Raw genomic sequence first — 11642 nt, 5'->3', positions numbered from 1 at the left:
GAATCATCATTGTCCACAAACGTTTCCCTGGAATCTGAGCTCTGCCCGGTGACTTTGAGAAATTTGCTTAGCTTTTCCAAGCTTCAGTCTCCTCATCTGTAAAATGGGGGTCTTCAATAAGAATCCAGTTCCCAGGGCTGCTCTGAAGACCAAATTGGTCCCTGAGGGCAGGCAGTGACCTTAGGAGTTGGGGTTTGGCGAGGCTGGAACCTCCTGCTGAGTGACCTTGATGAGATGGATGCGCAGACATGGCCTGAGTTTGGCCCTTGGCTGGCGCACCTATGAGCTGGGAGACTTGGAACAAGCTATCTCAGCTGCAGGAACTTAATCTGCTTCCTCTAAATGATGAGAGTAATAATAGTACCTAAGGCATAGGAGGTGGGAGGACTGAATGAAACAGTTGATGAGCGAGAACAAGGGGAGCTAACACAGGGTGCTTAGCATATGCGAGATGCGCTTCTGAGCACTTCCCATACGTGGCCAGTTGGCCAGGCAGACATCAGACATGTATTATGTACCTATGGCCCACCTGGCACCAGGTCGCCACTGGGACCCAATGGGAACACAGATGTGGTCCGTGCCCTTCCTGTGACAGTTCAGGCAAGGAGACAGGGTGACCACACACAGACCAGCGGTTGTGCTTCAGTGGGGAATACAGACGCCATGAGGATGCAGGAAAGGGAACTCTTCGTCTCTGAGACATGCTCAGCCCAGAAGAGAGGTTAGGATGGAGTCTTTCTGGGAGCAGCTGCCCTCCACCTAAAGGGCCTGGGGTCCTGAGCAGGGGGAGCTGGCCAGCAGGGGTGAAATGGGGCTGCTCTTTGAATGGGGTCTGAACTGAGAGGCAGAGCATCAGAGATGCCAAAGTCTGACCCCCAGGAGTACATGTTGGAGGCTTCAGTTTTCTTGGCCCAAGGGTCCTTGTAAGAAGATGCTAGTTTCCCAAGCCCTGCCAGTCCTAGGGAAGAGCAGGTGCAAGGGAACACCCAGCCCCCACCCATGGCTGGAGCGCTGCCCCTCTCCCATTAGCCCTGGGCAGGCGTTTTGTAGTGGGCATCTCTTCCCATTAAGTTTCACTCTCAGACCTGCATTCCTCAGCAGCTCAGCATATGGATGGAATCCACAGGAGGCGGAGGGAGTGGGGAGGGGTGTCCAGCCCCAAGCATGTCACAGATGCCCACGGAGAGCTAGGGAGGATTAGAGCAAATCATTAATTGTCATTAATATGCTGGAGCTTGACAGCCCCGGGTTTATTTTTACACCAAAGCACAGACGTGCCTTGCACATGTCCCTGGGTTCCAGGCTCCGGGAGAGAAGGGAAAACTGGTTGCACTTTTCTGCCATGCTCTCTGGAATTGGACAGCCTGCTTTCAGCTGGGTGCCCTGGTCTGGGAGAAACCATGGCTTTCAAGGGGCCCCTGCCCTCCTTCCTTTGTTGGCTGTCTCCCCTCCCGAAGGAGACTTCCTTCCAAAGCAGGACCTAGATCTCCTAGCTCATGGGCTTGTCTGCCAGGGTCCTAGGGAGGGGGAAGGGAGCAGTTCAGAGAGAAGATGAAGGACATCACAGGGAGTAGTATTCAAAGGGTTAAACTGCCACCAAGAAGTGCATTGTATCAGAAAGAAAGTACTGTACAGCAAGACTTGTAGAGATCCTTATGTTTAGAGATATTAGTGTCTCTACCAGCGAATGGAATTTCGACTTGCCTTTCCTTTCAAATAGCTATTGAAAACCCAGGTTTGACTCCAAAATTGATCTGGAAGCTGATAGTTCTGGTCCCAGGAGCTGGTGGTGGCATTGTGGAGATACTCCGTGAGCCCACATTGTCCTGCAGGGCTAGAGGCCCCACAAGGGGTCAGTGTGGGGCCCCAGGAAGCCATGAGGTACAGTGTTGAGCCTTTACTGTGCCAGCACCGAGTGAGACCTGGGAGTTAGTCACTCTCAGCAAAGTGAGTCTGTCTATTAAGTGTTCTATCAACAGAGCAGTGGGGGCTATTTTTCCAAGTCTTAGGGGACCTGCCACCACTACTTTTTCGATCCTACCAGCTTTTCTTCCAGCGCTGTTGTCCATTCCCCTTTGTCAGCGTTTGGGAGAATTTCAGCAGTCTCTTGTGTTAGTTTCCTATAGCCACTGTAACACATCATCTCAACTATTGTCCTACAGCTCTGTGGGTTAGAAGTCCAACTTGGGTCTCCCTGGGCTGAAATCCAGGTGCCAGCAGGGCTGCATTCCTTTCTGGAAGCTCTAGGGGTGATTCTGTTTCCTTACCTTTTCCAGCTCCTAGAGCTGCTGCATTCCTTGGCTTGTGGCTCCTTCCTCCATCTCCAAAGTCAGCAATGTCACGTCTCTGTGCTTTCTTCCACAGTCACATCTCCCCGGACTCCCCTCTTCCCCATTTAAGGACCCGTGTGATGACACTTAGCCCACCCAGATAATCCAGCATTGTCTCCCTATTTTAGGGTCAGCTGATTAGCAACCTTAATTCCATCTGCAATCTTAATTCCCATTGCCATGTAACTTAATATAGTCACAGGTTCTGGGGATTAGGATGTAGATATCTCTGGGGGACTGTTATTTGCCTGCCACAGTGGTGGATTGATAACCATCATTTGGCAGTGTTGCTAGCCCCTCCTCTGTGCTCCTGTGCCTGTGTGGATGCAGAGTTGGGGCAGAGACTGGAAGAGTACACTCATGACCTAGAGAGGGAGTCTTGTACTCAGCAGGGGGTGAGAGCTGCTGCCCTCTGAGGGCCCTCCAGCTCCAAGGGCTATGATTTTATGACCCTTTGTTGTGGATTGAATTGTGGATTCAATGGTATCTCCCCCAGATTCCTATGTTGAAGCCCTAACCCTCAGTGTGATGGCATTTGAAGATGGGGCCTTTAAGAAGGTAGTTAAGATTAAATGAGGTCATAAGGGTGGGGCCCTAATCCAACAGGACTGGTTTTCTTATCAGAAGAGGAAGAGACACCAGGGATGTTCATGCACTGAAAAAAGGGTTATGTGAAGACAGAGAGAAGGTGGCCATCTGCAAGACAGGGAGAGAGGTCTCAGGAGAAACCAAACCTGCTGACCCCTCACTCTTGGACTTCTAGCCTCCAGAGCTGTGAGAAATAAATTTCTGCTACTTAAGTCATCCAGGCTGTGGTACTTTGTTACGGTAGCCCTAGCAACCAAGACATCCTGGCCGGAACAGCATTCATCTTAGTCAACATCACCATCCCACCTGGCTCAGCGCCCGTGGAGAAAGTTTACGCACGCAACCCAGTGGCTCCACTGACCCTCTTCCTCCCTTCAGTCTGTATTCTTGCATCTTCCTTCATCCAAAGGGGGTTCTTTGGAACAAACATCACTTTCTCTGCCTTCATTCTTGTGGATTACTTTTCTGAATTCTGGAAGATTTATTGTGACTCGCTTGAGGATAGCTTTGGTGAAACCAAGAACTACATGTATCTAGAAGTCTCCTGGACTTGACTTATAGTGGGAAGAGTCAAGAGACCACTGTGAAGGTTACCTAAAACACTTACAACATGAATTCACTTTGGATCTCGCTTTTCTTACCCTGAAGCAAAGAGGCAAGACTGGATCAGGGATGGCAAAGATCAGGGATGAGCAGTTCTAATGAATGCTGAGTGGCTGCGTGGGATTACTAGGAAAGAATCCCGTGGCCAACCAGCCACATCTGCTAAGGGGTGCTGGAGGAGAGAAAGGTAGCCATCAGGACTGCCATCCCAGAATCAAGTGAGTTTTAAGGTCTCTTCCAGCAGCAAGTTTCTAGGCCCCTTATTGATCAGAGGGGCAGGCCTAGGATGCAACTATCCCCTGATATTGTGCTTGGAGTCATGTCCCCATCCTGCTGCCTTGGACCACACAGGCACTTGCACTGCTGCTGCTCTTTCATTGGCTCCCTCTCATTGGCAAGGGTGCCCTAAGTCCTAAGGATGCCCGCTGCAAGGGTCCCTCTCACTGCTAATTAAGGTATTTCTTCTGAGCACTATTGTTGAGCAAATCACATTGCCCTTCACCCCACAGCCCCAGGTTTCCACTGGAATACAAATCTGATTTCACTAAGATGTGCTCTGTTGCCCAGTGGAAGATCAGCATTTGGGCTAGAACACTGCTGGAACCCCTTTGAAGTTCATCTTCACCACAAATCCAGGCAGGGAATGTGAGGGTTGGATTTTTTTCTTTCTTTCTTTTTTTTTTTTTAAAGCAAAGAGTGATGTGTCTAAGTGTATGTGTGTTTTTTCCTAAAGAAAGCATTTCAAATGCTCATTAGGCAAAAATATCTATTTTACATACACCGTAATCATTCCACCTAAGATGAAATATGTTATTTTTCTTAAGTAAAGCTACAGGCAGTTTATTAGCAGAGCTAATTAACCCACAACCTGCAACTGGCTCACCTCTAATCACAACCTGCTTGCATTCTTCGCAGGCAATGTGGTGGTGCTACAGCACTTGTATTTATAAATATGTGCAATGCAATATGAACTGTATTTATGCGGACAGCATCCATTTTTTTAGCCACAAAATCTGACCTACCTAAAACAGATGGTGGGAGAACTGGTCTGCAGGTCTGGGGCCAGAGGCTGAGGCCCCTCATCTCTTTAGCAAGAGTCCTTCTTTTTTTGAGCCTTTCAGCCTGTTAGGTGCCTTTTCCTCCTAACAGGTCTTCCTGGGTGAAGGGCTGTCTTCTGCATTGTGTGTTGCAAGCAGACTGTCTCCTTGTGGATGGGTGTCAGCCTCTTCCACACCTCCCTCAGTTCCTGTTGGAGGGGATGAATGGAGGCATCCTGGCTGGAGAGATTGTTGGAGGATAGTAGACAAGTCTGCCGGGGCTTGAGCAAAAGTCCAGCCTGAAGGAATTCCTCCAAGCATCCAAGGAACGCGGCAGGCCAAGCAGAAGTGTCCCATCAGTGGCACACAGAAGATTAAAGTTTAATGGTTTATCTACCAAAGACCCAGGAATGCTCATGTCATGACTTGACAACTATCCTTTTATAGGATTTTAAGATATTGAATGGGAGTGAAGAACTGAAGGGAGTAAGGAACCACTTTACAGACGCTGGGCTGATGCCCGGCTCTATGGTAAAGACTGCCTTAAAGTCCAGGTGCACCTCTTAGCTGTCTACTGCCTGTGGCCAGCCAAACAGAGAAAGGCGTTGAGGAGAGGGACAGCCGGTTCCCAGCAGGGTCCCCTGCATTGATCAGAGGGAAGAGAGAGCTGAGTATGGACTCACAACCTCTAAAAACACAGTGACCCAATGCGCATGGCTCAATTAATGCTCTATGCCTGGACCAGTCAGATGTCCTTCTCTTTCTGGGGTTGGGATGGGTGGTTGTGAAGCAAGTGGGAATGAAAATGCTGTGGGAGAATAATCCGTTCATAAATTATTACTTATTGGAAGAAAAAAGGGAAGGAAGAAAGGGAGAAAAGAAAGAAGGCTGGGAGGGAAGGAGAGGGGAAAGAAAGAAGAAAGCGATGTTCAGAATCTGCATGTCAGGCAATATGTCAAACACATTCACTATTTCACTTACTTCCTCAGCCCTTTGAGTAGAACATAGTACCTTTATTTTATGGAAGTGGAATTAAGATAGAAGAATCTAAAAAAAAAAAAAAACCTGAAAACCAAAAAACCAACCAACCAAACAAACAAAAACAGGAAAATTAGCATCTGGCCCTGGGTCCATCCAGGTCTCTTTCTACTTTCTTATTTTTCAAGTGTCCACTTAGGTGGGACATAACTGTTTGTTGGATAATGAACCCACAAGGTTCTTAATGCACTTCTAACCCAGACTCCTGCTTTTCACATCAATGGGGCAAAACTTACCCATCAGTTCAGTCTGAGGAGCATCAAAGTTCTCATGGAATTTCTAGTTACATCAAACCTAGCCCTTTGATGAGGCCCAGATGAGTTCACCTGAGTTAAAAGGGAATGGCAGTCATTGCATTCTTCTTCTACTAGACGAGTATGGGCATACACTGTCAGTTTGGTTTTAACTCACTGGCTAAACCAAGTGGTGTCCTGTAGGGACAGGAGATAGGGCATGGGGTTTCTCTAGCCTTGGGCATGGGAGACTTTGGTAGAAAGGAGTGGGAACATTCTGTAGAATGTATCAGGGTTTCCCATTGTCCCCAGTGTGGGTCAGGATCCAGCAAGTGGGAGAACTAGCTTTCTGGGGTAGTGTCCATCCCCCTTCCCTGGACTTTTATTTTCAAGGCTGGGACTGGAAGCAGCTGGGATCCAGAGGCGAAGGAGGGGCAGTGCATGGAGCCAGAGTGCGAGTCTCAGAAAGCTGTCCAAGGGGGTGCCAAGTTAGGGCTGGCGAAGTGCCTACAGAGTGCAGGGGGCCTGAAACAAAGCGTAGAATCCATGCTGCAGCAGTAACTTACATGGAACCCAGAGTGACCAGAGCAGGAAGCCGTGACTCAGCATGGGTGACCTGGAAAAGTTTCACAGGCAGGACCCCACCTCTTCTGGCGGAGTTTATGTGTGAGGGTGTCCTTGGGTACACCCAGGTCACTTTTTTTGGTGGGAGTCTTAGGAACAAAAGCTCAATTCTTTTTAAGGCCGCATGAATTCACTCTGATGAGGCTTTATTTCCTGAGACTGGGGCAAGGCGTCACCTTGTGATCTCTCTGGGACTTGTTTAATGTAAGGGGACAAATTCACCCTGATGATAACCTTCTTTAAATCACCATCCTCCAAACTTAGGAGGTTGGTTGGGAATGAGAGGAGAGAGAAGAAAGGTAGTCCTAGGACTACCTTCCTCTTTTTGGGGTGGGGTGGGGTGCGGTGTGTGAGGCTATCACCTGATTCCTTAGTACTTATCAGAAAAGGATTTTAAGAGGGAGGTTTACCAGACGTATGAGGAACCAGCAGTTCCATGACAGACATATTAATTTAAATCTGTTTGAATTTTAGGGTGCTGGACCTATACTTAGAAAAACAGTTTCCCTTCTCTGAACTTGACCTTCCCTTGGTGTGAAAGAAAGCAGGTGGGTTGGCCATCTCAGTAAGGACTGAAGCACCGCAGTCAGTAAGTATGTCCACAAAAGATCTCAAAAGCTGTGTTGCATGGCTGAACCTTAAAAACATGCTCAGTGAAATAAACCAGTCACAAAGGGACAAACACCAAATGGTTCCACCCTAAAATAGTCAGATTCATAGAGACAGAAAGTTGAACGGTGGCTGCCAGGGCCTGGGGTGTTATTGTTTAATGGGCAAAGATTTTCAGTTGGAGAAGATGAAAGAGATTCCAGAGATGGATGGTGGTGACAGCTGCACACCAGTGTGGGTGCGCTTCATGCCACTAAACTATAAAGTTAAAAAGCAATAAAATGGTAAATTTTATGTTGTGTATATTTTACCACACACAAAAGAAGCTGTGTTGCGTACAGTGGGGTCACAAGATCAAGAAACCCAATTTGCAGAGCTGAGACATGTTAGTAAATAGACGCCTAAGTCCGCCTCTCCTAGACAAGGCTAATCATGGCCTAAAAGCAACTTTCAGGTCACTGATTCTTAAATTTGAAAAATAGTAGTGAAGTCCTTTTCTCTAAAAAGACACAAGAAAACTTTTGTACAGTCTCCTTACATTAAACAAGTCCCAGAGAGATCACAGCTTAGTGGCGTGATGAGCTACGCGCAAGTCACAGGTGCACAGAGCCGGTGGGAGCAGCATTTTGTGTTACCACCCAGTGCTCTAGGGCAGTGAGTGTACCAGGAGAGAGGCGCTGCTGCCTTGGGTTGCTGGGCCCCAAACACTCAGAGCCCCACGTTGGAAGAGGATGTACACGAGCTTTGTGCCTGTATCCCTGGTGTACAGCCTCTGCTTCCATCAAGTGTCTCTCTCCAGCAACAAGGGGCAAGACCAGGATACAGTGAAACCTCCCTCCTGGCCTAGCCTGCTGGCCCCTTCGGCCTTCTGCAGGGCGCTCTGTGGAATCAGCCCCAGAAATACTCTCAGGAACCTTTCATCTGGCCAGTGGCCTCTTTGCTTCCCTAATAAGGGACTTGGTTGGCTTTGGCCAGAGGTGACAACCTGTTTGATCCTTTTTAATTGCACTTGGAATATCTGGATGAATCAAGACCCTTTGGGTTGCTAGTGACAGAAACCAAACCCCACGTGGCTTAAACCTGAATGAGATGTATTGACTCTGTAACTGAAATGTCAGTTACCGCCAGGGGTTCAAGTAATGCCATGAGCGCACTCTCTCTCTCTCACTGCACGATTTCTTTTCCACTCGTCTGCTTCTCTCTCAGTCAGGCCCTCTCCACCTGGTGGGCCCTTGGTAGTGGTGGGCTTATGTCATGCTTTTGGCAAGTTTGTTTTTCTCAACAGGATTGACTCTCCAGCCCATCCATGAACTATTGTCAAGGCCAGAGGGTTGGAATACTCTGATTGGCCAGGCCTGGGCCTCTTGCCCACCTCTGAAGCCAGAGGGTGGGGCCAGCATCCAGCCCCTCCCACCCGCTGCCCCAGTCAAGGGCTGAACATGGCGGGGGAGTTGGGCCCCGAAGGAGAAGTGAGCACCAGAACAGGGAGTGGAATCGGACCGGGCGGTGACAACAGACACGCCTGCCCAAGCCCATTCCCGGCGTGTGTGAGGTGGGCAGGAGAAGCTGCTCTGGGTGAGGGAGTCCTCTGTCCTCATGTCCACCCCCTTCTCCGGCACCGCCCAACCCCAGGCAGTGTTTCCCTTGGTTTCAGTGCCTCATTTTGGCTTTTCTTTCTGGCTCCTGCTCTCTCTCCAGCCCGGGGGTCGGTGACCCCGTTTCAGATCGTCTAGTCTGGCCCGTAGCCGACCTCCCTCCGGACCAAGCTTCCCGTGCTCGCCCTCTGCATCCGGGGCTCCCCAGTCCAGGCCGCCCCCCGGGAGAGCGCAGTCCAGCTGCAGGCCGCGTGGACGATGCCCTAGTTTGGGGGAGCTCGTCCTTTGGAGACGTCAGCCTCACCTCCCTTGCCCTGCCAAGACTCAGAGCCTTAAACTCTTCTTCCCCTCCCAAGCTGTTTTCCCCATTTGTCAGTTCCCTGTCGTGATGTGCGGCGTTTGTGGTCGGGTGGTGTTGGTTTGTTATTTTCACTCTGCTCTGTGCACTGACACTTCCCAGAGGTGCGGGCACATTTTGAAATAATGATCTCCCCGTGGTTGGGAGAGCCTGTCCCCTCCGCAGGAGTTGGAGCAGCTCTGGTCTGGGGGAGGGGCCAGGGCTTCACTTGGGCCCCATTGCGGGAGGGGCTGGGGAGAAGAGCGCGTTCTCTGGAGATGCAGAGAGCCAGACTGGAAGGTGGAGGGGAGGGGGAACGGAATGGAACGACACAGGTCTAGATGCTGTGTCGCAGAGATGCCGGTCTCTGGGGACAGCACTCGCTCCCCCTCAGGTGAGCTTGTGGTCACTGAGCACACCAGGCGCTGAGGAAACCTGCCCATGATGTCTGAACTTACCCGCTGCTCCCCAATAGCAAGGCTGATTTACCTTGGAGGGTCTGGGTGGGGGAGGGTGGGGGCAGGAGCTTGAGTCCCAGGTTATGAATGCTCACAGTCTCACCTTGCCAGTCTCAAGGGGCAGGGGATCATTCTGCTACTCAGAGGCTGGTGGCATCTGCTCTGCCAGACCCAGTTCTTGCTGCAGCAGCTTCCTGACCCCAGGGGGAGCTGTGTCCTGTGCCCTTGCCAGAGGTATTTCTGTGGCTGCCGGTGAAGGACCTTCCCCATGGTGGGCGGTGTGTCTGCCATCCTGGACAGAGGAGGCCTTGGGGCTCTCTGAAGGTGTCCCCCATTCTTCTTCCCTTCTGCCAATTCCTCACTAGACCATTCTCCTCTGGCTGATTCTGGCCCTCACAGTTGCCTCCGCTTATCACTCAGTGGTGTCTTGTGTAACATTCTGCAAACCCCAAGTTTACGACAAGGCTTCTTGGATCATAATGAAAGAGTATAGTGTCAGGGTGAGGATGGACATGAGCTCTGGAGCGAGATGGGCCTGAAAGCAAGTCCTGGCTCCACCCCTCACAACCACGTGACCTGCTGTGAGTTCCTCAGCGTCTGCAGCCTTAGCTTCTTCAGTGGCAAAGTATGATGACAGAATTCTCTTCCTTTGAGGGCTGTTGCAAAGGTTAAATAAAGCAAATGTTTATTCCCTCAACAAGCGTTTGCTGAGTGCCCAGTCCACATCAGGCACTGTTTCAGCTCCTTGCTGCACTGCAAAAGGAACGGTTCTAGTGGGTGTAACCTGTGTACTGCCCGTGAACAACCTTGCAGGGCGGCAGATCCTTGATGCCACAAAGAGGGGCACTGTGATCCTACCGCACCGCGGGCCAGTGCTGTTGGAAGGGTCTCTGTTGTTGTGAAAGCTGTTGGAGAACCTGACGCATCCCTGCCCAGAGGCTAGATGGGACAAGCCTGGCCACCAGGTGTGGGACAGAGTCTGCAGCCCCGCACTCCAGTGTGCAGACAGAGGGCTGCTTTCCCAGAACTCCCTGAGCCCATGTCACACAAGACTCTGGGGTCTTGTTCTTCCAACCAAAGCCAAGTGAAGATGGCAGTGTTAATCCATCAGCTTGCGGCTGGGCAGTCTCCCTCTCTCCAAGGAACAGGCTAAGGCTGACTCCTGTAGCTCGATGCTTCGGGTGCAGCACTCGTGCGCATGCACACGCGCGCGCAAACACACACACACTATTTCCCACACTTGGGCCCACACTTCCCCAGTATGGACCTCTGTGGATGTAGCACTGACCATGACGTCACAGCCAAGCTCAGCCAAGCATGGCCAGCTCAGGTGCTCCCTGGGGGAGGGTGGGGAGAGGGAAGTGGATGGGAGGGGCCTCCACGTTCAGAGAGAAGGAGAACCCAGTTGACTGGTGATTGAAGATTCCTTTTGGGTTCAAAGCAATGGAGCAGGGCCTGGAGGGCTGCTACCTTCTTGGGGCCCCTACAGGTGGCAGGTAATGCCCTGTTTCAGGCTCACACCTCCTCCTTGCCTTGATCGTCCCCGTCTCTAAGGCCTTACTTTGGAGGCAGACTCTCTGGACCTGCCCTCCCCTGCCCTCCTCCCAGGAAGGGAGCTGAGATGCTAAAGGATGTAGGATGAATGGAGGATGTGAGTTGCCAGTGAGGCAGCCTGGCAGGGAGGACACTGCCCTCCTAGGACAGGATTTTTCTGTTCTTCTCTCATGCCTCCCTAGGAAGCAAGGGGCAGCCCTCTGACCCAGGAGCGCTGGGCTCCTCCCACAGAGATCAGGCCTTTCCCCTGCGCTGGCTTGTCTCCCTGCCATGGTCAGAAATTCAATTTGCAAAGATTTTGCCTGGTCTGGGCTATGGCTCCTTTGCCTTGTCTCTCTGGCTACTGCTGAAACCGGCCCCTCCCTTCCCTGTCTCCTTTCAGATTTCTTGGATGAAATTGATTCTCTTTAAGCTTCTCACCTCGATGCAGCTCAGAGCAGCGGGGCCAGTGAACATTTTCTTTAGCAAACTGTCTTCCTCATCTGATGAGCAGTGTCTATTAAACCCCCAGGTCTGGTGTGTGTGGGTGTGCACACACGCGCGTGTGTGATGATGTGTATGACGACTGGGAAGGAACCGAAGGAGAGGGCACAGTTCTCTCAGCAGAGGTGAGTGTGATGCCCCCAAAGACAGCGC

This window comes from Vicugna pacos, chromosome 27 (genome assembly GCF_048564905.1).
Source record: "Vicugna pacos chromosome 27, VicPac4, whole genome shotgun sequence".
NCBI classification, from domain to species: domain Eukaryota; kingdom Metazoa; phylum Chordata; class Mammalia; order Artiodactyla; family Camelidae; genus Vicugna; species Vicugna pacos.
The sequence above is the reverse complement of the archived record's forward strand: the minus strand, read 5'-3'. Positions refer to the sequence as shown.